Here is a 24,760-nt window from a genome sequence, read left to right on the forward strand (position 1 = left end):
TCTGGATATTAGCACTACACGGCGCTATGCTGCCTTGTCACGGCTGATCGCGCGCTAGGTAGAAAGGACTGTACAAATCACTGTCATAAGCTGTTCCTCGTGTGACAAAAAAGGAATAACTTCAACTATTTTTTAAAAATTCTGGAAGTGAGTCTTAGCAGCTAAAAGATTGACAGTGAATTTCTCTCGTTGTGTTCTTCCTGCACCAAAAAGTTTCTGGTGCATTTCGACATGTCGGTTTGGATCACTCTCTTGTGAGTCTTTCCAGACTGCAACAATTACCCATGCTAAAGGACAGTTTCTAGTGTCTCATCGATTCCATAACTTTGGATTTGCTTTGTCTGGGTATTCACACTATTGTAATAAATTGCTGTTTTCAATGAAATTGGCCTGAAAATGTTGAAACGCGTCACACACATTTCCATGTTCTACAAATTCCTGCGCCCGCATCTCGTGGTCGTGCGGTAGCGTTCTCGCTTCCCACGCCCGGGTTCCCGGGTTCGATTCCCGGCGGGGTCAGGGATTTTCTCTGCCTCGTGATGGCTGGGTGTTGTGTGCTGTCCTTAGGTTAGTTAGGTTTAAGTAGTTCTAAGTTCTAGGGGACTTATGACCACAGCAGTTGAGTCCCATAGTGCTCAGAGCCATTTTTGAACAAATTCCTGCGAGTGGTCAACAATTCATGCTCGTGACGGATTATGAAGTATTCCCCATACAGTATAAACAGATTGCTTGGTGCGTATTCCGTTACCAAGTGACGTGCCGTATCCATATCATCCTTCCATTGTGCAATCTACACTATGCAAATGAATTAAAGGGGCGCTTTCATTTGAGAGCCGGTGATCTTCCCCCATTGCTACGTAGAGGTTCGAAATTTGGTTCAAAGGCACCTACCTTCTTTTACAACGGTGAAAAAGCGTGCCATCCTGTAACGTCACCCTTGGGCTCTGTGACGCTTCAAATAGCAACGTTGCAGCTCATACGAAAAAGAGACCTGAGCTCGTAAGTTCATTTGAAGTGTGAGGTTGGGTAATACCACAATGGCATGATATTTCACCAAAATAGTGCCCAACGCCAACTTGGGCGTGTCACGTGATGGGAATGTCGAAAACGACGGATAGCAGTCGGATGTGCAGCTGAACGGCGTTATTGGCAATCTTTGCCACTACTGACACCTTCCGAGCGATTCAACGCTATCCTAAGGTCATCTTATGACTGGAACCCCACTGAACGTGATATAAACCCTTTGCATTGTAGCGCGAACCGAATTTGTGCTCAGATAAACAGAGTCGATCCACTAGGGACTCTTCAAACCCACTGAAAGAAATTTGAACGAGATTCGAGGCAGCAAACGGTGTTTATTCTCTTTCAGCTCTCCTGCGTTGCGCCCTGCTGTGGTGTGGACACAGGCGAGTGCGACATTGACACATGTGTGAATCAAATCGCAAAGAGTCCCTCTGACACCATCCAGTTCAGTAACTCCCTCAACGACACCTGCAGACCTTTGTTCAGCACTTTAAAAATGTACCTCTGCAGAGACAATCCCTGACCGTTTCCTATGTGCCTGAGGGGAGTCAACCATTTCGACACCTAACAGCTGGCCGGCCGGGGTGGCCGAGCGGTTCTAGGCGCTACAGTCTGGAACCGCGCGAACGCTACAGTCACAGGTTCGAATCCTGCCTCGGACATGGGTGTGAGTGATGTCATTAAGTTAGTTAGGTTCAAGTAGTTCTAAGTTCTAGGTGACTGATGACCTCAGAATTTAAGACCCATAGTGCTCAGAGCCATTTGAACCATTTGAACCTAACAGCTCAGTAGCGCTACACTGCTGCTTTAACCCTACTAGTGAGCATGTTGACTGTGACAGGTATCAATGGGTTGCCTGCCCGCAGGTGCCTAGGAATCGGTCAAGGATTATCTCTGTATGGGTACCTTTTTAAAGTGCTCAACAAATGTGTGTGAGTGGCACCGAGGTGTTGCTAGACTAGTTGCAGGGGTCTTAGACGTTAGACGGATACATTGCCGATTTATTTACCCACGTACGAACGATGCGCCCTCTCATGATCACGCCACAGACGGGAGGGAAACATGAGAGTTGAGAAAGCATAAACACACTTAAGTTCAAATTTCGTGTATATGTTTTTCGTCTAGGAGTTATAGTGGTTCCACCCTGTATACTAGAGAAAAAATTGCGGTCACACTGTACTGAAAACGGACCACATGACTTTCAGTTGGGTTGCAGCCCCACCAAGTCCGTAGAGAGCGCCTGAATCGCCCAGAAGGTGTTAGCAATAGTAAAAGTTGTCAATAATTTCGATCTCTTACACGTCGCACTGCAAACTGTCCTCTTTAGCGGGAAATGTATGTAAATGTGCCCTCAAAGGGAAGGGATGATTTCATTCACTCTGTTTATGCCACCTCTTGAGACATTTTCGTGTCTATTCTGAGCTTCCTCAGCCAACCATAAGAAAGCCGCGTGGTTTCTCATTTCTTAGGCGTCAAAAAAAGTGATTTTTTAATTCCTTTGCGCAGTATATAATCAGCACTTAGTAAAGAATGCGTGGTGTCAGGTACGGATATGCATACACAGCAGACGAGTGTGGTATGCAAGGGATTAGTCAAGAACTAGTTTCCTCCACTTTAGAGTCAAAAGTGATTAGAAATTCCATAGTTATAGTATAACAAGAAATATGTCTACCAAGGTAATGGTAAATTAGTCAATTAAACTTGGTAGAGGACATAATTGGAGAACTTAGTAGGAGGATTTTATTTGGGAGTGCCTATCCGGATTCAACCGGTGTGAGAGTACTAGCGTTGGAGTGCTGTGGCAATTCCTGCTTCATAGCGAATTGGTTTTTAGCGGAGATCCATTACACATTGTAATGACACCAATACGATTCTGTCCCTATTTATTTGATGTTACATCGAAAATTTCTAATGCCTAGTACCGAGCGAGGTGGCGCAGTGGGTAGACACTGGACTCGCATTCGGGAGGACGACGGTTCAATCCCGCGTCCGGCCATCCTGATTTCGGTTTTCCGTGATTTCCCTAAATCGCTCCAGGCAAATGCCGGGATGGTTCCTTTCAAAGGGCAAGGCCGACTTCCTTCCCCGTCCTTCCCTAATGCGATGAGACCGATGAGCTCGCTGTCTGGTCTCCTTCCCCAAAAACAACCCAACAACAACCCTCTAATGCCTAGTAAGATTACACATTGCTACTATCATTACTTAATACATTATCCATAGATGACAGTGATTTACTTATTCTCCACCGACCGACGTCAATATTATACCAAGTAGCTATCAACACATTTCATGGAAACTACAGCACTACATTGCTCCTTGTCACCTGCCATGCTGCACCTCTCTCGTGGTTTTGTGATCAGTTGCGACTTTCAAACAATGTACGAGAATTCCTTTTTTTATACAATTGATTATTCTGCCACGCTTAGTACAAAGTACTTTACTTATGTTTAAACTTCCATTTAGCCTTGCGTCTAGTGATGAAGGCAGTTAAATATCGACGAGCACTCACGAGATATACGGAATCAGCACCATCACAACACCCAAATAACAAACGCTATTCATCTATTGACATTATCTGCACATATATTACAAACCGAACTGTCTAAAGTTGAAAAATTGAATTGTTTAACTTTACGTCAGATATATGTGGAGGTCACCGTTCCACTGCATTAAAACTGGTCTCATTAAAACTTTGTATTGAACTTCATGTATGTTCGTAAACCATCCTAAGTGATGTATCTCACAATACGATCCCAACTTGTTACTAAATTGGATTAATTATAAATTTCTGTATCACTGTGACGTCTTTTTTATCATTAATTAGACCTTCCTTGAGTTTTGCGCTTCTAAATTGTGAACATTTTCAATTGTGATCGTGTTGGCGGACTGAGGATACTGCATACATTATTATCAGCGCCACCGTCGCTCAACGTACTTTTCCGCGCGAGATTACGTCAGCCACTGCTCGCTTACTTGCCCTGAGGACAGCTTGACCCACTTCATTGACTTTTTAAAAAATGATAGGAAAGAAGCTTGTTATTTCTGATGAAACGTGATAATATGTCGGCAGTCCTGATCACTCCTGGTCATCTAACGGTAACTGTACGAATACTGAGATGTCCTTTACTGCCAATAAACGTTTACGACTGTATGCAATGAAACATAAGCGAAATCCACCATTTCCTTCAGATGATGACCTTAACTCTCTCTTTGATACTGCTTTAAAATATTAATAACAAAATTATTTTAGTACATTCTAAGTAAATCGTTGGGCTTCCTGATTGTAAATGGCACATTTACACTACTGGCCATTAAAATTGCTACACCAAGAAGAAATGCAGATGATAAACGGGTATTCATTGGACAAATATATTATATTAGAACTGATATGGGATTAAATTTTCACGCAATTTGGGTGCATAGATCCTGAGAAATCAGTACCCAGAACAACCACCTCTGGCCATAATAACGGCCTTGATACGCCTGGGCATTGAATCAAACAGAGCTTGGATGGCGTGTACAGGTACAGCTGCCAATCCAGCTTCAACACGATGCCACAGTTCATCAAGAGTAGTGACTGGCGTATTGTGACGAGCCAGTTGCTCGGTCACCATTGACTAGTCGCTTTCAATTGGTGAGAGATCTGGAGAATGTGCTGGCCAGGGCAGCAGTCGAATATTTTCTGTATCCAGAAAGGCCCGTACAGGACCTGCAACATGCGGTCGTGCATTATCCTGCTGAAATGTAGGTTTTCGCAGGAATCGAATGAAGGGTAGAGTCACGGGTCGTAACACATCTGAAATGTGACCTTCACTGTTCAAAGTGCCGTCAATGCGAACAAGAGGTGACCGAGACGTGTAACCAATGGCACCCCATACCATCACACCGGGTGATACGCCAGTATGGCGATGACGAATACACGCTTCCAGTGTGGGTTCACCGCGATGTCGTCAAACACGGGTACGACCATCATGAAGCTGTAAACAGAACCTGAATTAAACCGAAAAAATTACGTTTTGCCATTCGTGCACCCAGGTTCGTCGTTGGGTACATCATCGCAGGCGCTCCTGTCTGTGATGCAGCGTTAAGGCTAACCGCAGCCACGGTCTCCGAGCTGATAGTCCTTGCTGCTGCAAACGTCGTCGAACAGTTCGTGCAGATGGTTGTTGTCTTGCAAACGTCCCCATCTGTTGACTCAGGGATCGAGACGTGACTGCACGATCCGTTACAGCCATGCGGATAAGATGCCTGTCGTCTCGACTGCTAGTGATACGAGGCCGTTGGGATCCAGCACGGCGTTCCGTATTACCCTCTTGAACCCACCGATTCCATATTATGCTAACAGTCATTGGATCTCGACCAACGCGAGCACCAATGTCGCGATACGATAAACCGCAATCGCGATAGGCTACGATCCGACCTTTATCAAAGTCGGAAACGTGATGGTACGCATTTCTCCTCCTTACACGAGGCATCACAACAACGTTTCACCAGGCAACGCTGGTCAACTGCTGTTTGTGTATGAGAAATCAGTCGGAAACTTTCCTCATGTCAGCATGTTGTAGGTGCCGCCACCGGCGCCAATCTTGTGTGAATGCTCTGAAAAGCTAATAATTTGCATATCACATCATTTTCTTCCTGTCGGTTAAATTTCGAGTCTGTAGCACGTCATCGTCGTGGTGTAGCAGTTGTAATGGCCAGTAGTGTATGTAAATGTATTGAAACTTTTCCCTCATTTATCATCAATGAAGAAAGTAAAAACGAACAAATGTGAGTACGACTCGAGTGCTGATGGTTCGATACAAACTTCATTAAGTATACTGATACTTCATCTGTAGGTTTTGATGAGTGAAATTTTGAGTATCAAAATACGTGACATAAATGGCGGTATCTTTTGGCTGCATTGACTTTGAAGCTTAAATTTCTTACACTGCAAGGTACCTCAGACCTTAATATTTGACACAAATTTCAGCTGGAAACCTCTTCTTGAGAACATGTGTCTTAACAGACAGACAGACAGACAGATGGACAACAAAAAGACAAAAATATTTTTTATGTGATATAATTGAAAATTAGCATTTCCGGATCTTTTTCCTTTACTTGTGCTGTGAAATGTTGCTTCTTGCCAAATTTCACGATTTTAGATCAACGGGAAGTACACATAACTTTTGAAGAGTGCGTTTGTGAGTATCAAAATATGTAAGATAAATGTCCATGTCTTTTGATGGCATTGACTTAGAAGCTGAAATTTTTTACATCGTCAAGGGACCGCTGACCTTAGTATTAGATACAAATGTCGCCTTGATATCAGCAACCATTCCTGAGAAAAGGGGTCTTAACAGACGGACAACAATGTGACCCTGTAAGGAATCCGTTTCTACCTATTGAGGTACGAAACTCTAAAAAATGTATACCATCTGGTAGCCCGAAGTTCTTGTTCAATATGCCGTATAATGTGCTATTTGGTTTCAAAACATCACACAAGAATGATGGGTGCTGCCAACCGTACATAGCAAATGGAGAGCAATATCACCAGTTAAAATGGTTTAGGTCACTTTGTGCTTGTACAATGGGTGTTGAAAAATAGTGTTCCTCGGGAGCAGCGTTCTTGTGTAATGGGGTAATTACTCGTATACCATTCTATCGTGTCAGTTCTGAGTACCAATTACACACAGTGAACTAGACAGGTGCTAATAGGAACCAGCTACATCGACACTAAGAGCTCTATTCTGGACTTACTAAGCAGTTGGCCGTCGCTCACTGTACCTCATTATACATCAGCTTCATCTGCCTGCCGCTGTTGGTGTCAGTTTTTTCACGCTATGTGACTAATCTCTGTGGTGTCACCGCCAGACACCACACTTGCTAGGTGGTAGCCTTTAAATCGGCAGCCGTCCGTTAGTATACGGCGGAACCGCGTGTCGCCACTGTCAGTGATAGCAGACCGAGCGCCGCCACACGGCAGGTCTAGAGAGACGTACTAGCACTCGCCCCAGTTGCACAGCAGACTTTGCTAGCGAAGCGACACTGACAAATACGCTCTCATTTGCCGAGACGATAGTTAGCATAGCCTTCAGCTAAGTCATTGGCTACGACCTAGCAAGGCGCCATAGCTTTGATAATTAATATTGTGAAGCATGTATCATCAAGAGCGATGTTCTACAAATGAGGATTAAAGTTAAGTATTACAAGATTTTCGTACTTTATTGCAATTCTCAAGACATTGTCCTGTTCCAGACCTCACGCCAATCTGCGTGAGCTTAACGCGTGCCTTTCGGCTTCCTCTCATTGTGTCTAGGCTGTCTTGTCTAGACACAACAATCTCTCTGTTCAGTAATTTTATTTGCAGTAGGAAGACGACACCATTTCTTCGTTTCCTGTTCGAGCTATACTTACTCACAGATCCTATCAAACTGAGCTGGAAATTAATGTCAGCCATTATTATCACTTGCAATTGCAAACGGTTACGTTCTCTATAAAGTTTCTCCCCACATAACAACGCTGCCCGAGTTACAAAATATCATTAAGGGTTCCATTCTCTTGACACAAAGCTTCAACATAGACGGAGAGAAAGAGAAGCTACCCAGAGCATATGCAGCCATCATTGTAATTAGTGAGTCGCACGATTTTCCTGTTAGCACCAGCTACGCCTGTGCTACCAGTTAAGCTCGAGGTGCTGACGGGGAAGGATCGTTTTTTTTGCATGCGTTTAAGAACGTTACGGTGAAAGAATAACGTGTCTACGCTAGGGCGATGGCATTCCGTAAATAACAGTTTCAACAAAATCCAGTGATTCTCATCGTCAACCGTCAACTGCTATTGTGTTGATGTTGCCAAATGTTTCAAAAGATATATATAGCTGTGATATGGAGGCGTCGGCTTGAATATCTGTTTCCAGTCACTTGTAGCTCTGATTCAGCACCTCGTAATGAACCCTACATATGATGCAGTATACTGCCAAGAAGGGAATGACGTAATAAAACTTACATGTTATATTATTGAGTGGCGTCTTCTTCCCTACTTCAGCCATTCGTTTCCGGAAGAATTTTGTCCATAGTGTACTTAAGATGTAAACCCACATAGCGTTCTCAGGGAAACCGCAGTTGTTTGCTGTAGTTGCTGTTATTGTTGGAACTGTTTCCCTCTAAGCAGATCAAAGCGGACTTCATTCTGTCCAACACCGTGATGACATAAGGACAACAGGAGCAATATTTCTCCGTCTTCCCTTCCCCCTTTTTTTACTTTTACCCTTCTTGGTCATTTTTATTCTGCCTCCAGATTCCCACTTTTTACTTATATACTGGTAAATTTTCTATTCTCATCTCTGTTTCGTTGCCCATGTCCTCAGCATCCTCTGGTACGAAAGTTCCTTAATTTTCTACAGCATTAATTACTTTTAAATGACTTAAGGGGCTCCGGAACGCCCTATACTTGCAATGTTAAAATAACGCTTACAAATTACATCTTTCCTCACAAAGTATTTGAGGTAGGAAGTTGAACTTTTTACAGATTATTTATTGGAATATGGGCTACAACTTAACACAGGGATTTTACAAAATTTTAGTTCAGTTATTAAAGATGATTTTTTTCAATTGTAATGAAAATTCACAACATTTTTTTGCAATTTTTTATTTATATATTCAAAAATATACAGTTTTTTGGAAAAAGGCTGTGTTAAATTATGCAGAAGGTACTGTGTAACATTTACTGAAAGTTTGAAACAAATATGTTTGGAAGATCCTTAGAAAACATGTAATTAGTATGTGAAAATAAAAGTTTTGGGAATCGAGCGACAAAGATTGGATTAACTTTTTAGTGCATTCCAGGTCCATAGGATGGATTATCTTCATCCTCTGCAAACTCCTCCTCCAGCTTCCTCTTGTTCCTCCTCCTGTTTACTCTTGCTTGTATTTCTAGACTCTTTACAGCCCTGTCTGCAGCCCGAAGGCGTTCCTTGTCTAAAGCAAGCATCGCTCGTACCATGTTAGAACCTATCTTCATTCCCATATTTCTAAATACCTTGCACCTTACAATGTTGCCATCATTGAAAGTCGCAACAGCATCATACACACCAAAGTGAAGTGTTTCTATTCCAACAAATACAGTCTTGGGGATTCTCGACCATATAACACTATTTACACTTTCATTGGGGTTTTGAGTTTTTCCGTGAATACACTTTTTCAACAGTTCAGGTGCTGCTAAGTCTCTGAAAATAGGTTTTATCACCTCCATTATTGCATGAGGCAGACTATGCTTATGAGTGTACACTTCACCAGTTAGCAATCCTTTGTTATATTTACACCAACTGTCTTCTTCTTTGGGACACAAGCTATGTTGGGGATTTTCATCAGTTGAAGAAGTATAAAAAAAAAGAGCCCAAACAGCCTTCTTCATTTCGTCGACACTTTGTGTATTTTGCCTAATAGCCATTCCATAATAGTTCTGTATTTTATCAATTACACTGTCAGTTAACCTTCCCTTCCCATCCAACCCTTTACCATCACTGAGTTTTTGTTTTTTGTACGAAGCTTTCAGTCGCCGAAGTCTTGTTCCCATTCGCTTCTGTACGTGTCCAATACACTCAAATTTCTGCACTACAACATCATCACCGTAGGGCTTCAGTCCTTGAACATGTTTGAAACTTTTAGAATCATCGTCACCAAGGTAATTAACATATCGCACTTTATCACACGCCTCAGAACACTGGAATATACTGGCAACACCAGCCACTTCCATTCCTCCACTACTGCCACTATAGTTAGCTTTGCAATTATTTTCATGTGTACCTTTATATTTTTGTGGACATCTACAATACTTTGATATTACTGCTACATCTAAAACTTTCCCTGTATACATACTGGTGGCAGATACTACACCATGAAGAGATGTGTGTCCCCGTTTATGCCAGGTACCATCGAACGCTGCAGTCAAATCTCTGTTACCATTATTTTCCATTACTGCCTCTTCCACAGCGTTCTTCGTAGATTCTATACAGACATCTTCTACTTTAGAGCCTATTAATTTATTATAGGTCGTAAACTTGGTTGGGGGATTTGGAAGATTCATGATGCCACAGAAAATTGGACCTGCAGTAGCACCCTTACCAACTGAACGCAAGGAATAAACAAATCTAATGTTGTGTTCGTAGATTTTGCTACCATTTTCTTCAGTTGCAGTTACTGCAACACTGTTCCAAAAGGTGGTCATGTATAAACACTTATCACATTTCAGTTGTATTTCACTAGCAAGTCCTACGTGCTTTATTATGGAGAGTTCCAGACCAACTTCACTACAATGAATACATCTTACACAGTTTGAAAAAATTCCTTTGAGAACCGACATATCAAATATTTCATTCACATCCGATTCGCCCATAAAACATTCATAGTATTCACTCATTGAACCAAGCTTCTTCTGTGAAGTATTTTCTTTCCCACTTTGACTGCTATGGGCAGGTGTACTTGAGAGGTTAGGTTCACTCACTTGGTTATCGTCTTTATTGTTTACAGTAATAACACATACCTTTGGCTTTCCAACATTTCTCCTTTTCTTAAAAGCCTTCAGAGGATTTCTAATAACTTTACTTTTACTCATTATTATACTTCAACAAAACAGAGACTCAAGAAACAGAATTAATTACGAATATTTTCGAGATAACGACAGAGTAAATAAACATGAAACAATCGACCATCACACCAGCGATATATATTGAACCATCACAGGTTAGCCCCAACACATACTTTATCTCACATCACTAAAATGTACCTGATGAACACGGACGTTAATAATAACACCATTTGACAGCAATTTAACAGCGCCACAGTGGGTCACGCCCATGTAGAACACATTTCAAAAAAAAATTAAAAATAGTTGTAGTCTTCGGAATTGAATAAATTATATATCTATTAAAAGGTAATAGTCTGCAGATTCAGAAAAGGCAAAAAAGTAAAAATTGAACTTTTCGTGATTTTGAGCCTTTTCGGAGCCCCTTAAGGTCTGTGGGATGAGCTTTTAACATGACGTCATTACAGCTGTTACTGTTTCTCACAGTTAATATTATTTCTATCATTGTTGGTATTATTATTAGTACCAGTATATTCAAATTTTGTGAAACGGTTCAAAATGGTTCAAATGGCTCTGAGCACTATGGGACTTGAATCTGAGGTCATCAGTCCCATAGAACTTAAAACTACTTAAACCTAACTAACCTAAGGACATCACACACATCCATGCCCGTGGCGGGATTCGAACCTGCGACCGTAGCGGTCGCGCGGTTCCAGACTGAAGCGCCTAGAACCGCTCGTCCACAGCGGCCGGCTTTGTGAAACAGTTCGTCAGCGTCCATCTTCAGTGTAATGTGAATTACGGAAGATAACCTCTGTAACAACGACTGGTTGGCTCTAACAGAGAAACTGAAGGTTCATTGCCAGGTACACTAAATTCAGAAGAAGCTAAGTATTACATTTATAGAAATGGAAAATGTTATACCACGAACGCTACCAGGCTGGTACCTTAGAAGGCCTTCTGTCGTGCATGTGGAAATGTTGAGCACTATTTTATACACGTGAGAGAATATTTTCAATATTTTTTGTTCGGAAAAAACGTATTCTTATGCATAAAGAATGGTAAGATTACAGGACGGCTACTGAGCGTGTCTGATGTTATAGGAATTCTTCAGTTGGAGACCACAACGTAACATACCCAGAGAACCTGCACCGATAGGTTATCGTCATCTTTCGGACTTCCAGAAAAGTTGCATCATTGGCATAAGGGACCGTGGAGGCGTCGTACCGACGTATTACACTGACAGTAGACCTTAGCACTATCACTGCAAAACGAGTGGTGTCGAGACGCATAAGTTAATGTGGCAAGAAGAGTAGGCACGTAGTCTTCCAGAAGACCTACACCACGACAGTAACGAAGGATTGCCCGATACGCTCTGACAAATGGATGGTTCCAACTGAAATCTGGGCGGATGTTATAGTCAGAGTGGCACTATGAACTTTCGCGATCATGTTGCTTGAACCTGCGTCGAACTGTATAGAATTGCCATCCACCGTATGCCACTTGCGCCATACCACAGACTACAGGCTCTTGCGTGGTAACAGTTATTCAGGGGAGAGTCCTATTTCTGTTAGTGGCTCTCAGAATCGGGGTCATCGTGTCCATAGACTACCTCGTGAAACGTCACAGAATGCAGCCATTGTCGTGATCCATTTCGCTCCAACCCATGGAATCATGGCGTGGAGGCGTATCGGGAATGCCAACAGAACTGATCTGGTAATTATTGAAGGGAGACTGAATTCTCGTCATTAATTGCCAAGAATGGTAAACCCTATTGTCATAACCTTCATGATCAGGGTACAAAATGATGCAGTCCAGCAAGGGAATGCAAGACCTCGCACATCCTTTCACACCACAGACGCCTTAAGCAATGTACATCCGCTTGACTGGCATGATGTGTCACCCATAGTTCGTGACAGGGATGTGCTGGGAAGAAGTACTCATCCGTATCACTCTCGAGCCGACATTCTACATGAATTGACTCAGAATATGTTTCACACATGACAGACCTAATACACTACTGGCCATTAAAATTGCTACACCACGAAGATGACGCGCTACAGACGCAAAATTTAAACGACAATAAGAAGATGCTGTGATATGCAAATGATTAGCTTTTCAGAGCATTGACACAAGGTTGGCGCAGGTGCCGACACCTACAACGTGCTGACGTGAGGAAAGTTTCCAACCGATTTCTCATACACAAACAGCAGTTGACCGGCGGTGCCTAGCGAAACGTTGCTGCGATGCCTCGTGTAAGGAGGAGAAATGCGTAACATCACGTTTCCGACTTTGATAAAGGTCGGATTGTAGCCTATTACGACTTCGGTTTATCGTATCGTTGCTGCTCTCGTTGGTCGAGATCCAATGACCGTTAGCAGAATATGGAATCGGTGGGTTCAGGAGGGTAGTACGGAACGCCGTGCTAGATCCCAACGGCCTCGTACACTAGCAGTCGAGATGACAGGCATCTTTTCCGCATGGCTATAAAGTATCGTGCAGCCACGTCTCGATCCCTGAGTCAACAGATGGGGACGTTTGCAAGACAATAACCATCCGCATGAACAGTTCGACGACGGTTGCAGCAGCATGGACTATCATCTCGAAGACCATGGCTGCGGTTACCCTTGACGCTGCTTCACAGACAGCAGCGCCTGCGATGGTGTACTCAACGACGAACCTGGGTGCACCAATGGCAAAACGTCATTTCTTTGGATGAATCCAGGTTCTGTATACAGCATCATGATGGTCGCTTTGTGTTTGGCGACATCGCGGTGAACGCACATTGGAAGCGTGTATTCGTCATCGCCATACTGGCGTATCACCCGGCGTGATGGTATGGGGTGCCATTGGTTAAACGTCTCGGTCACCTCTTGTTCGCATTGACAGCACTTTGAACAGTGAAGGTTACATTTCAGATGTGTTACTACCCGTGGCTCTACCTTTCATTCGATCCCTGCAAAACCCTACATTTCAGCAGGATAATGAACGACCGCATGTTGCAGGTCCTGTACGGGCCTTTCTGGATACAGAAAATGTTCGACTGCTGTCCTGGCCAGCACATTCTCCAGATCTCTCACCAATTGAAAGCGACTGGTCAATGGTGGCCGAGCAACTGGCTCGTCACAATACGCCAGTCACTACTCTTGATGAACTGTGGTATCGTGTCGAAACTGCATGGGCAGCTGTACATGTACAGGCCATCCAAGCTCTGTTTGACTCAATGCCCAGGCGTATCAAGGCTTTTATTCCGGCCAGAGGTGGTTGTTCTGGGTACTGATTTCTCAGGATCTACGCACCCAAATTGCGAGAAAATGTAATCACATGTCAGTTCTAGTATAATATATTCGTCCAACGAATATCCGTTTATCATCTGCATTTCTTCTTGGGGTAGCAATTTTAATGGCCAGTAGTGTACAATAGTGTATTCGTACCTGCGGAGGTCATGCCTCGTACTGATGTTGTTGATGGACGTTAGTTCCGAGAAGAATAAAATTGTAATCACTTGATGCCCATTATGCTGCTGAACATCTGCGCAGAGTCTGATTAATATCAGACTGGTAGTTCATGGTGGAACACATTCGATTTCCGTCACACAGTCAACCGGACGTAAATACCAATCTATGAACGCTGCATTTGTTTTCGACTTTAAGTCAGAAGTGCATTCGCTTAGCAGCTACTCGTGGAATGCTATTCCAGCCTCTCTGTTACACGGTTTTGTACCTTAACGAGACGCAAGAGGCAATTGGTGGTCGACAGACGCCAGATGGCTTGCAGGCAGGTGCAAAGCTGCTCCCGTGTTTGGTGTCACGCTCTCCGGCAGAGCGCCAGGTTTTGCTGCATCTCTAACAAACCACTCTTTATCGCCCTGAGGCAGCTGGTCTAGGAAGTCAGAGCATCGCTGCGATGCTTACAGAGGGCAGACATAAAGTGGTAGTTTTGTGTTTGTTTGTAGGTACATGCCATTAGTGAAACACACACTACAATCCCTGTAAGGAGTTGCCAGACGAGCACAATAAAATGGCGCAGTTTATGTCCACCCAGTCAGTGGGATCTCGGTTTGGTTTTGGCTCCTGTACAGGCATGCTACGACACTGTGGGGCAGGGATTCCAATGTGTATGAGGACTGCTGACATTTAGTTGCAAACAAACACAAAACTGTTGCTTTCTGGCAGGTTGAAAGTATGTGCCAGACTGGAACTTTAAGGCAGAGCCTTTGCCTTTCCTTCGTAAATGATCTACCAACTGATGTATATTTATATTTACTAAAAGTCTTTACGTGTGCTGCAGTACAAAAAAATATAACATTACACAAATGTTGATACAAGTTTAGCTATTGTCAACATAACATTTAAATTAATTAGATTAAGTGAGGAATTAATTTACCGATTAAAAAATGTTACTATACCGATGTACATTTTGCATACGCAAGAATATTGTTTTTGTTAAACAACTTGAATTGATTTCAACTTCTTCTTGAAGTATAGTTTCTCTGTGCTATGTTAATACATCACTTCAACTGGTTTTAAATGTAAACTGCAGAAACTAACAGCACAATGGCAGTAAATATCACAGAATATATGTTCCTCCTAAAATAATGAAGAGAACATATTATATTTACGTTAATGGTACAGTGTTCAAATTGGATGTACATGAAAGTTATTTAACCACATTTTCGTTAGCTTAAGTGTATATCCTCCCCACCCAATAACCATGGATCTTGCCGTTGGCGGGGAGGCTTGCGTGCCTCAGCGATACAAATAGCCGTACCGTACGTGCAACCACGACGGAGGGGTATAGGTTGAGAGGCCAGACAAACGTGTGGTTCCTGAAGAGGGGCAGCAGCCTTTACAGTAGTTGCAGGGGCAACAGTCTGGATCATTGACTGATTTGTCCTTGTAACACTAACCAAAACGGACTTGCTGTGCTGGGACTGCGAACGGCTGAAAGCAAGGGGAAACCACAGCCGTAATTTTTCCCGAGGGCACGCAGCTTTACTGTATGGTTAAATGATGATGGCGTCCTCTTGGGTAAAATATTCCGGAGGTAAAATAGTCCCCCATTCGGATATCAGGGCGGGGACTACTCAGGAGGACGTCGTTATCAGGAGAAAGAAAACTGGCGTTCTACGGATCGGAGCGTCGAATGTGAGATCCCTTAATCGAGCAGGTAGGTTAGAAAATTTAAAACGGGAAATGGATAGGTTAAAGTTAGATATAGTAGGAATTAGTGAAGTTCACTGCCAGGAGGAAAAAGACTTTTGGTCAGGGCGAATACAGGGTTATAAATACAAAATCAAATAGGGGTAATGCAGGAGTCGGTTTAATAATGAATAACAAAATAGGAATGCGGGTAAGCTACTACAAACAGCATAGTGAACGCATTATTGTCGCCAAGATAGACACGAAGCACACGTCTACTACAGTAGTACAAGTTTATATGCCAACTAGCTCTGCAGATGACGAAGAAATTGAAGAAATGTATGATGAAATAAAGGAAATTATTCAGATAGTGAAGGGAGACGAAAATTTAATAGTCATGGGTGACTGGAATTCGGTAGTAGGAAAAGGGAGAGAAGGAAACGTAGTAGGTGAATATGGATTGGGGCTAAGAAATGAAAGAGGAAGCCGCCTGGTGGAATTTTGCACAGAGCACAACTTAATCATAGCTAACCCTTGGTTCAAGAGTCATAAAAAGAGGTTGTACACATGGAAGAAGCCTGGAGATACTGGCAGGTTTCAGATAGATTATATAATGGTAAGACAGAGATTTAGGAACCAGGTTTTAAATTGTAAGACATTTCCAGGGGCAGATGTGGACTCTGACCACAATCTATTGGTTATGAACTGTAGATTAAAACTGAAGAAACTGCAAAAAGGTGGGAATTTAGGGAGATGGGACCTGGATAAACTGACTAAACCAGAGGTTGTACAGAGTTTCAGGGAGAGCATAAGGGAACAATTGACAGGAATGGGGGAAATAAATACAGTACAAAAAGAATGGGAAGCTTTGAGAGATGAAGTAGTGAAGGCAGCAGAGGATCAAGTAGATAAAAAGACGAGGGCTAGTACAAATCCTTGGGTAACAGAAGAAATATTGAATTGAATAGATGAAAGGAGAAAATATAAAAATGCAGTAAATGAAGCAGGCAAAAAGGAATACAAACGTCTCAAAAATGAGATCGACAGGAAGTGCAAAATGGCTAAGCAGGGGTGGCTAGAGGACAAATGTAAGGACGTAGAGTCTTATCTCACTAGGGGTAAGATAGATACTGCCTACAGGAAAATTAAAGAGACCTTTGGAGAAAAGATAACCACTTGTATGAATACCATGAGCTCAGATGGAAACCCAGTTCTAAGCAAAGAAGGGAAAGCAGAAAGGTGGATGGAGTATATACAGGGTCTATACAAGGGCGATGTACTTGAGGACAATATTATGGAAATGGAAGAGGATGTAGATGAAGATGAAATGGGAGATATGATACTGCGTGAAGAGTTTGACAGAGCACTGAAAGACCTGAGTCGAAACAAGACCCCAGGAGTAGACAACATTCCATTAGAACTACTGACGGTCTTGGGAGAGCCAGTCCTGACAAAACTCTACCATCTGGTGAGCAAGATGTATGAGACAGGCGAAATACCCTCAGACTTCAAGAAGAATATAATAATTCCAATCCCAAAGAAAGCAGGTGTTGACAGATGTGAAAATTACCGAACTATCAGTTTAATAAGTCACGGATGCAAAATACTAACGCGAATTCTTTACAAACGAATGGAAAAACTGGTAGAAGCGGACTTCGGGGAAGATCAGTTTGGATTCCGTAGAAATATTGGAACACGTGAGGCAATACTGACCCTACGACTTATCTTAGAAGCTAGATTAAGGAAAGGCAAACCTACGTTTCTAGCATTTGTAGACTTAGAGAAAGCTTTTGACGATGCTGACTGGAATACTCTCTTTCAAATTCTGAAGGTGGCAGGAGTAAAATACAGGGAGCGAAAGGCTATTTACAATTAGTACAGAAACCAAATGGCAGTTATAAGAGTCGAGGGACCTGAACGGGAAGCAGTGGTTAGGAAGGGAGTGAGACACGGCTGTAACCTCTCCCCGATGTTATTCAATCTGTATATTGAGCAAGCAGTGAAGGAAAAAAAGAAAAATTCGGGGTAGGTATTAAAATTCATGGAGAAGAAATAAAAACTTTGAGGTTCGCCAATCACATTGTAATTCTGTCAGAGACAGCAAAGGACTTAGAAGAGCAGTTGAACGGAATGGATAGTGTCTTGAAAGGAGGATATAATATGAACATTAACAAAAGCAAAACGAGGATAATGGAATGTAGTCGAGTCAAGTCAGGTGATGCTGAGGGAATTAGATTAGGAAATGAGACACTTAAAGTAGTAAAGGAGTTTTGCTATTTGGGGAGGAAAATTGCTGATGATGGTCGAAGTAGAGAGGATATAAAATGTAGACTGGCAATGGCAAGGAAAGCGTTTCTGAAGAAGGGAAATTTGTTAACATCGAGTGTAGATGTAAGTGCCAGGAAGTCGTTTCTGAAAGTATTTGTATGGAGCGTAGCCATGTATGGAAGTGAAACATGGACGATAACTAGTTTGGACAAGAAGAGAATAGAAGCTTTCGAAATGTGGTGCTACAGAAGAATGCTGAAGATTAGATGGGTAGATCATATAACTAATGTGTAGGTATTGAATAGGATTGGGGAGAAGAGAAGTTTGTGGCACAACTTGACTAGAACAAGGGTCCGGTTGGTAGGACATGTTCTGAGGCATCAAGGGATCACCAATTTAGTATTGGAGGGAAGCGTAGAGGGTAAAAATCGTAGAGGAAGACCAAGAGATGAATACACTAAACAGATTCAGAAGGATGTATGTTGCAGTAGGTACTGGGAGATGAAGAAGCTTGCACAGGATAGAGTAGCATGGAGAGCTGCATCAAACCAGTCTCAGGACTGAAGACCACAACAACAAAGTGTATATGTGATAAAATTACACGTGAAATGCAAAACACACATTTTTCTTCATTTTCTCTTACAGACACACACAACCCAAAGTTACACCACACGATATGTGTCTGTATTGCCTAGTCGTACACTCGCGAGATTCAGTGCTTCCTGATGGTGGTACGGGCATGTGACGCAGTAGACAGGTATACGAGGGGTACCCGAAAAAAAACGAAATTAATTTTTTAAAAGCTATATGTTTTCAAATTGTTCACAGAACAACCTTATCCCCTTCAAAATACTCTCCATTACAACTATTACATTTGTTCCACCGGTGCTTCTAGTGTTTAAAAAAATTATTGTAGTTATCTTTAGAAATGGCTGACAGGTTCTCTCTGATGTTTTTCATGACCTCACCAATCTTGTCATATTGGTGCCCTTTCACACCCTCTTCATGCTTTGGAATAAGAAAAAGTCGCATGGAGCCAGGTCAGACGAGTAAGGTGCGTGGGGCAGCGGAACCGTGCCATTCTTAGCTAAAAACTGTCTGTCGCAGATAGTTGTGTGTTCAGGTGTGTTGTCATGGTGGAAGAACCATCTCCTGTCTGCCACAAATCAGATCTTTCATGACGAACACTGTTGCGCAATCTTCTTGAAACTTCCAAATAAAAGGTTTGATTGCCTGGCTTGACTGTTGCTTTGTTTCTGGGTCGTAACCAAAGCACCATGAATCATCACCAGTAATGACCTTTGACAGAAAATCTGGATCAGTTTCAAGCTGTTGTTTCAAAGCGCAACATGTTTCACCTCGGCGTTCCTTTCGATTTTCAGTCAAAGCCTGAGGAACAAACTCGGCAAAAACCCTTCTCATTCCCAAACCTTCCATTAAAAGTAATTGAACCGAGCTCCAAGATAACTCACTAATGTCTGACAGTTGATCAACCGTCTGTCGACGGTCTGTGACCACAAGCTCTCGAATTTTTTTCAATATTTTCGTCGATTCGGGCAGTTGATGGGCGTCGAGAAAGACGTTTGTCATCAGTCGATATGTCACTATTTTTAAATCGAGCAAATCGCTCTTACAATTGAGATTTTCCCATAGCGTCACCTTGGTAATCTGTTTTCAACATTAAAACAGTCCACCCGCATTTTTACCAACTACAAAAGAAAATTTCATAGCTGCATGTTGTTCGCTTAAACTTTCCATCATAAAAATAGATACAAGAACAAAACAGCGCTAGCAAATGGTTCAAATGGCTCTGAGCACTATGGGACTCAACTTCTGAGGTCATTAGTCCCCTAGAACTTAGAACTAGTTAAACCTAACTAACCTAAGGACATCACAAACATCCATGCCCGAGGCAGGATTCGAACCTGCGACCGTAGCGGTCCTGCGGTTCCAGACTGCAGCGCCTTTAACCGTACGGCCACTTCGGCCGGCCAGCGCTAGCAAAAACAGTCACTGCAGATGAATAGAACAAGCCAGGTCGACAACATAGGCATGTCCGAACTGGCAGTGAGTTGCGCTACCCACGCCTAGCGGCAGAAATGCGTACTACACAAGCTCCGCCCACGGCAATGTTACTCCGTTTTTTTTTTCCTTACTCCCTCATATAAGCGGAGCGGAGATGAATGGGAAATCAATTTCGAGACGATACGGGTCGCAAATACGGAAATCCAGCGACATTATCGACTTAGACAAAGGACGGACTATTACGCGAACGAGCATCGCGGGAACATCCAAGCCGCCTGTTCGTGCGTTACTGTCGTCAGCGTCTATGGAAATGGGGGGGGGGGGGGGGGCAAGTCTTGCTTACTAATACATATTCAAAGAAGAAATATGAAAGCAGCAGACATTCACACACAATTATTCGTTTTAAAAGTGAAATAAACTCATCTATTGACGCATTCCTTCTTGGACAAACAACATCTTCATTTTTGCTGAGGAAGTCTACTTGGTGAAGCAAATACATCTTTCCAGTTCTCCCACCTATAACACTCAAAACTTTTCGACGTCATTGAAGTTAAGACAAAGACATGTTTCATGACTAATGTTTAGAACTGCTAAAGTAAAGGATTTTGGCTCACACACTGATTTTTCTATTAAACGTTTTGATTAGTTCAGTTTATAAAATGGCCTTTCTGCCGTAGCAGCAGCAACTGACAGCGTCAAGTACCGCTGAAACTCTTTGCATACTTCAGGGAGACTACTTGGGAGAAATGTATTTTGAAAAAAAAAGTTTTGTGAGATCTGATGGCAACATGTTTCATTTCTTTCCAAATTATTTCGACATAGCTGTTTTAGGTTAATAATTTCGTGTGAAGGCTTTATGGTAAAATCTGATTCGTGCTTTCTATCCAGATTTTCTAATTTTCTGCTGTTTTATGTATATCTTCATTTTCTAATTTAAAAATATGAATCTGAAGTAAGAATGAAAAGTAAGCATCAACACTGTGTAAGCTGGTAAAACATCTGTTTAATTGTTGAATGGTATGTGAAAATACAATGCATTTACGTTTTATTTAAAAACTGTGACTTGAAAAGACTTTTCCGTATCTACAATTCTGTGATCTGCAGAAAGCTCGTCAAGATGGTTTTTTTCCACTTTATGGGTACCGCTCGTTTTATGGTCAACACAGGATCAATGCTCCAAACTTTCACCAGTACTTTCGTTTCTTCTGTCACATCTTCAAAATTGTTTCTTAAGCTGAGTAGATTGTTTCTTGCACTTTTAAGAAGTTAAGAAGCATTCTGTTTATCATCAGTAGAGGACTGCAGTAGTTTTGAAACTAGGTTAGTTTGAAATACAAGAGACAGGACAGAATCAAGAGTTTCTAAACGTTTTATCAAATAATAAGCTTCCTCCCTCTCTTCTTTCTTCCTACTCTCAAAAATTTTACTGGACAGCCACTGAAAAGTTTGTAGAAATTCTGTCTGCTTGATAAAAATGAATCAAATCTGGACCATCTAATTGGACACAGTTTCCTCGGAGTCGTTGGAACACGTCTGTCGGATGGAACAGTATCACTTATTTGTTGTCATCTAAGCACAGAAGCACTAAATAGAACATAAATGCATTGTATTTTCGCATAAAATTGTTGTAGTTCCGGTATATTCATAACGGAATCATTAAGTACCAAAGCAGTTTGGATTCGTGCTTTAATTCTTGAGTGCAAACGTAGGCTTTCGCTCCTCACAGGTGCAGCACCATCGTATCCTTTACCTCTGCACCTATCCAATTGTATGTTCATCTTCTCTGAATCAGTTATTATTATTTTCTGTCGCTATGGCCCCTTACCTTACGGAAACCTAAAAACGATTCCTTAATTTCCTTTTCAACTGGTTTGCTTAAATAGTAGTGCAAATATCTTACAACAGTAAGTTAGTCCTTTCTTGATACATCGTGGCTGTGTCTACAATAAGTGAAAGGAGTGGCTCCTGTTTAATTTCGTCGATGATTCGCTCTAAAACGCTATAATTTAACAATTGTATCATCTCATTTCAAATTTGTGGGCTCGAAGATTTTGTTAAGTTCTTTCATTTGCAACATATGACCTCAGAAAAAAATCATATGTGCTAAGGAGAAAGAAATTAAGAAATTGACCTTCTGTTCCATTATTCCAGATTCACGATGGCCAAGGAAAGCAATCTGACATAGAGTTAATGGTCTTGTCACATCCAGCATTCTAGAAATTATAGCTTGTATTCGGTCAAGCCCTTCATCGGAAAGTCTGCTAATGGTTTCGGCACGTTTCCAAATTCTGTAACATACGTATTTAAATGTGTAGTGCAAGTTTCATACATATTTAAATTCTCGCTTAGTCCTTGCCAGTCATTAATTTGTACATCGCGCTATGCATTTGCACCATCTCTGAATAATCAGCATGCTTCACAGTATACTGCATTTAAAGTAGAAGAATGCATAGTCAAATTATTCAATTTTATGACCAGTTTCAGTGTAATTATGACAATAATAGCATCTAAACTACCTCTTCGTCTTAATGTATCTAGGGAACAGATCCTGAGACTTGCATGGCCTGCTATTTATAATTTTTAGTTTCGTCTCTTTATTCCCTTTACCTTGGAATAGTGCTCTAACAGTGTTGAAAGGTGCATTTTGCTGATTATCTTGAAGTTGAGAAGAACAGTGGTAGTGCATCGGCGTCTATTGTTGGTGTTACGACTTCAAATTGTGCATCACCAGGGTACAAACCGATTCACATTCAAAGGTGGCATGATATCCGCCATGAACTTTCACTGTCGAAATCTTCTCCCGTTTCGTTTTTCCAACTATGGTGGACCCCACTTTTAATTTTTAAATCGTCAGACTTTTCTCCAATTTCATTTTTGTTACTACTTTTAGTACGTATCTTTTCTCAGCATGTAACTGATCGCTGGTAGATTATATCTACCGTCATAGTTTTCTTTTTTTTTAACTTCTTCTTCTCGGCAGGCCTTTACCTTTCTCTTTTGAGCACCACTTAAATCTGCTGTATTTCTAGAGACTGTGGTTTTCAACTTAAGGCGAACGAGTAAGAGCGTTCCATATAAGAAAAACCAACATTAAGTTTTACATTAATGGAAGCACAGCTTATATGAAGAGGAAACGAATTGCATTGCGCAGATAACAGATGTACATAGTTGTAGTGTCCTAGTATCTTTACATTAGCAGTTTACTTACACTGTAACACTGCGTGCGTCCATGACAAACATACAAAAAGAAAAAAACGGAAAGGAATTGTTAGTAGGAGAACCTGAGAGCCTATTGTTGTCTACACTTATAGCAGGAGATAGACAATAAAGAAGGTAGCGAATGCAGTGTGCTAGCTGGCATACGGGCCACCGATTGTGCAGGAAAATAGCACTTGATTTGGCGCGGGTGGGGGGAGCGGACATCTGTGCGCTGGGCGCAGTGCTTGCTGCGAAATACTGTAGCATTTTTGTCAACATTAAACAAGGAAGGGCACGAAAAGATTGCTGGCACCCTACTGTTCGCTCCTACTTAATGAGTATCAATGGCTAAATTGAAGAATACATTTTTAAATACATCACTACAGTCAGTTTAAAGCCCCTGCAAATATAAGGCCCCCATTTCGTAGGCTCACTCCCCAAACCCTGCAAGACGGGGCCATTGCCGGCCGTTGTGGCTGAGCGGTTCTAGGCGCTTCATTCCGGAACCGCACTGCTGCTACGGTCGCAGGTTCGAATCCTGCATCGGGCACGGCTGTGTGTGATGTCCTTAGGTTAGTTAGGTTTAAGTAGTTCTAAGTTCTAGGGGACTGATAACTTCAGATGTTAAGTCCCATGGTGCTTAGAGCCATTTGAACCAACCATTTGAATGGGGCCGTTATTTACGCCACTAGCAAGGGATTAAAGGACGCTGAAACCACGAGTAGGCGACAAACTGTCGGATGCCTACATCTCATCACAGAACGTGGAGGTCGGAGGCTTGTCCTATGACAAATCTGATGGCATAAGACAATGCTGGTGCACAAGCAAATGATTCAGCATACGTTACTGAACTTAGGTATATACAGCAGACTGCCCCTTATTCCTCGTAAGTTGATCCAACGCCATCGTAACTACGACTGTAGCGGCCACAGGTTCATCGAGACTGGCCCTTGGATCAAGGAAAACGTGTCACCTGCTCTGATGAATCACGTTTCTTGTTATACCTTGTCAATGGTTATGTCCATAGACACCGTCATCCAGCCGAACGACACCGAACGGCACCGCACTTCGGAGGCAGGCAAGTGGGGGAGGAGGAGGAGATTACTGTTTAACGTCCCGTCGACAACGAGGTCATTAGAGACGGAGCACAAGCTCGGATTAGGGAAGGATGGGCAAGGAAATCGGCCGTGCCCTTTCTAAGGAACCATCCCGGCATTTGCCTGAAGCGATTTAGGGAAATCACGGAAAACCTAAATCAGGATGGCCGGACGCGGGATTGAACCGTCGTCCTCCCGAATGCGAGTCCAGTATGCTAACCACTGCGCCACCTCGCTCGGTGCAAGTGGGGGCAGTATTATGCTATAGGGGATATTCATCTCGGCTTCCGTGAAACCTGTGGTAGTAACCGAAGGCACAAAGGCAGGTGTGGACTATGTGAACATTACTCTGGACGTGCATCCCGTTATGCTTGATGTCATACCCATCGGCAATGGCATCTTCCAGTCGAATACCTGTACCTGTCACAACTGTTGTTAGTGGTT

Source organism: Schistocerca nitens, chromosome 3 (genome assembly GCF_023898315.1).
Source record: "Schistocerca nitens isolate TAMUIC-IGC-003100 chromosome 3, iqSchNite1.1, whole genome shotgun sequence".
NCBI lineage: Eukaryota > Metazoa > Arthropoda > Insecta > Orthoptera > Acrididae > Schistocerca > Schistocerca nitens.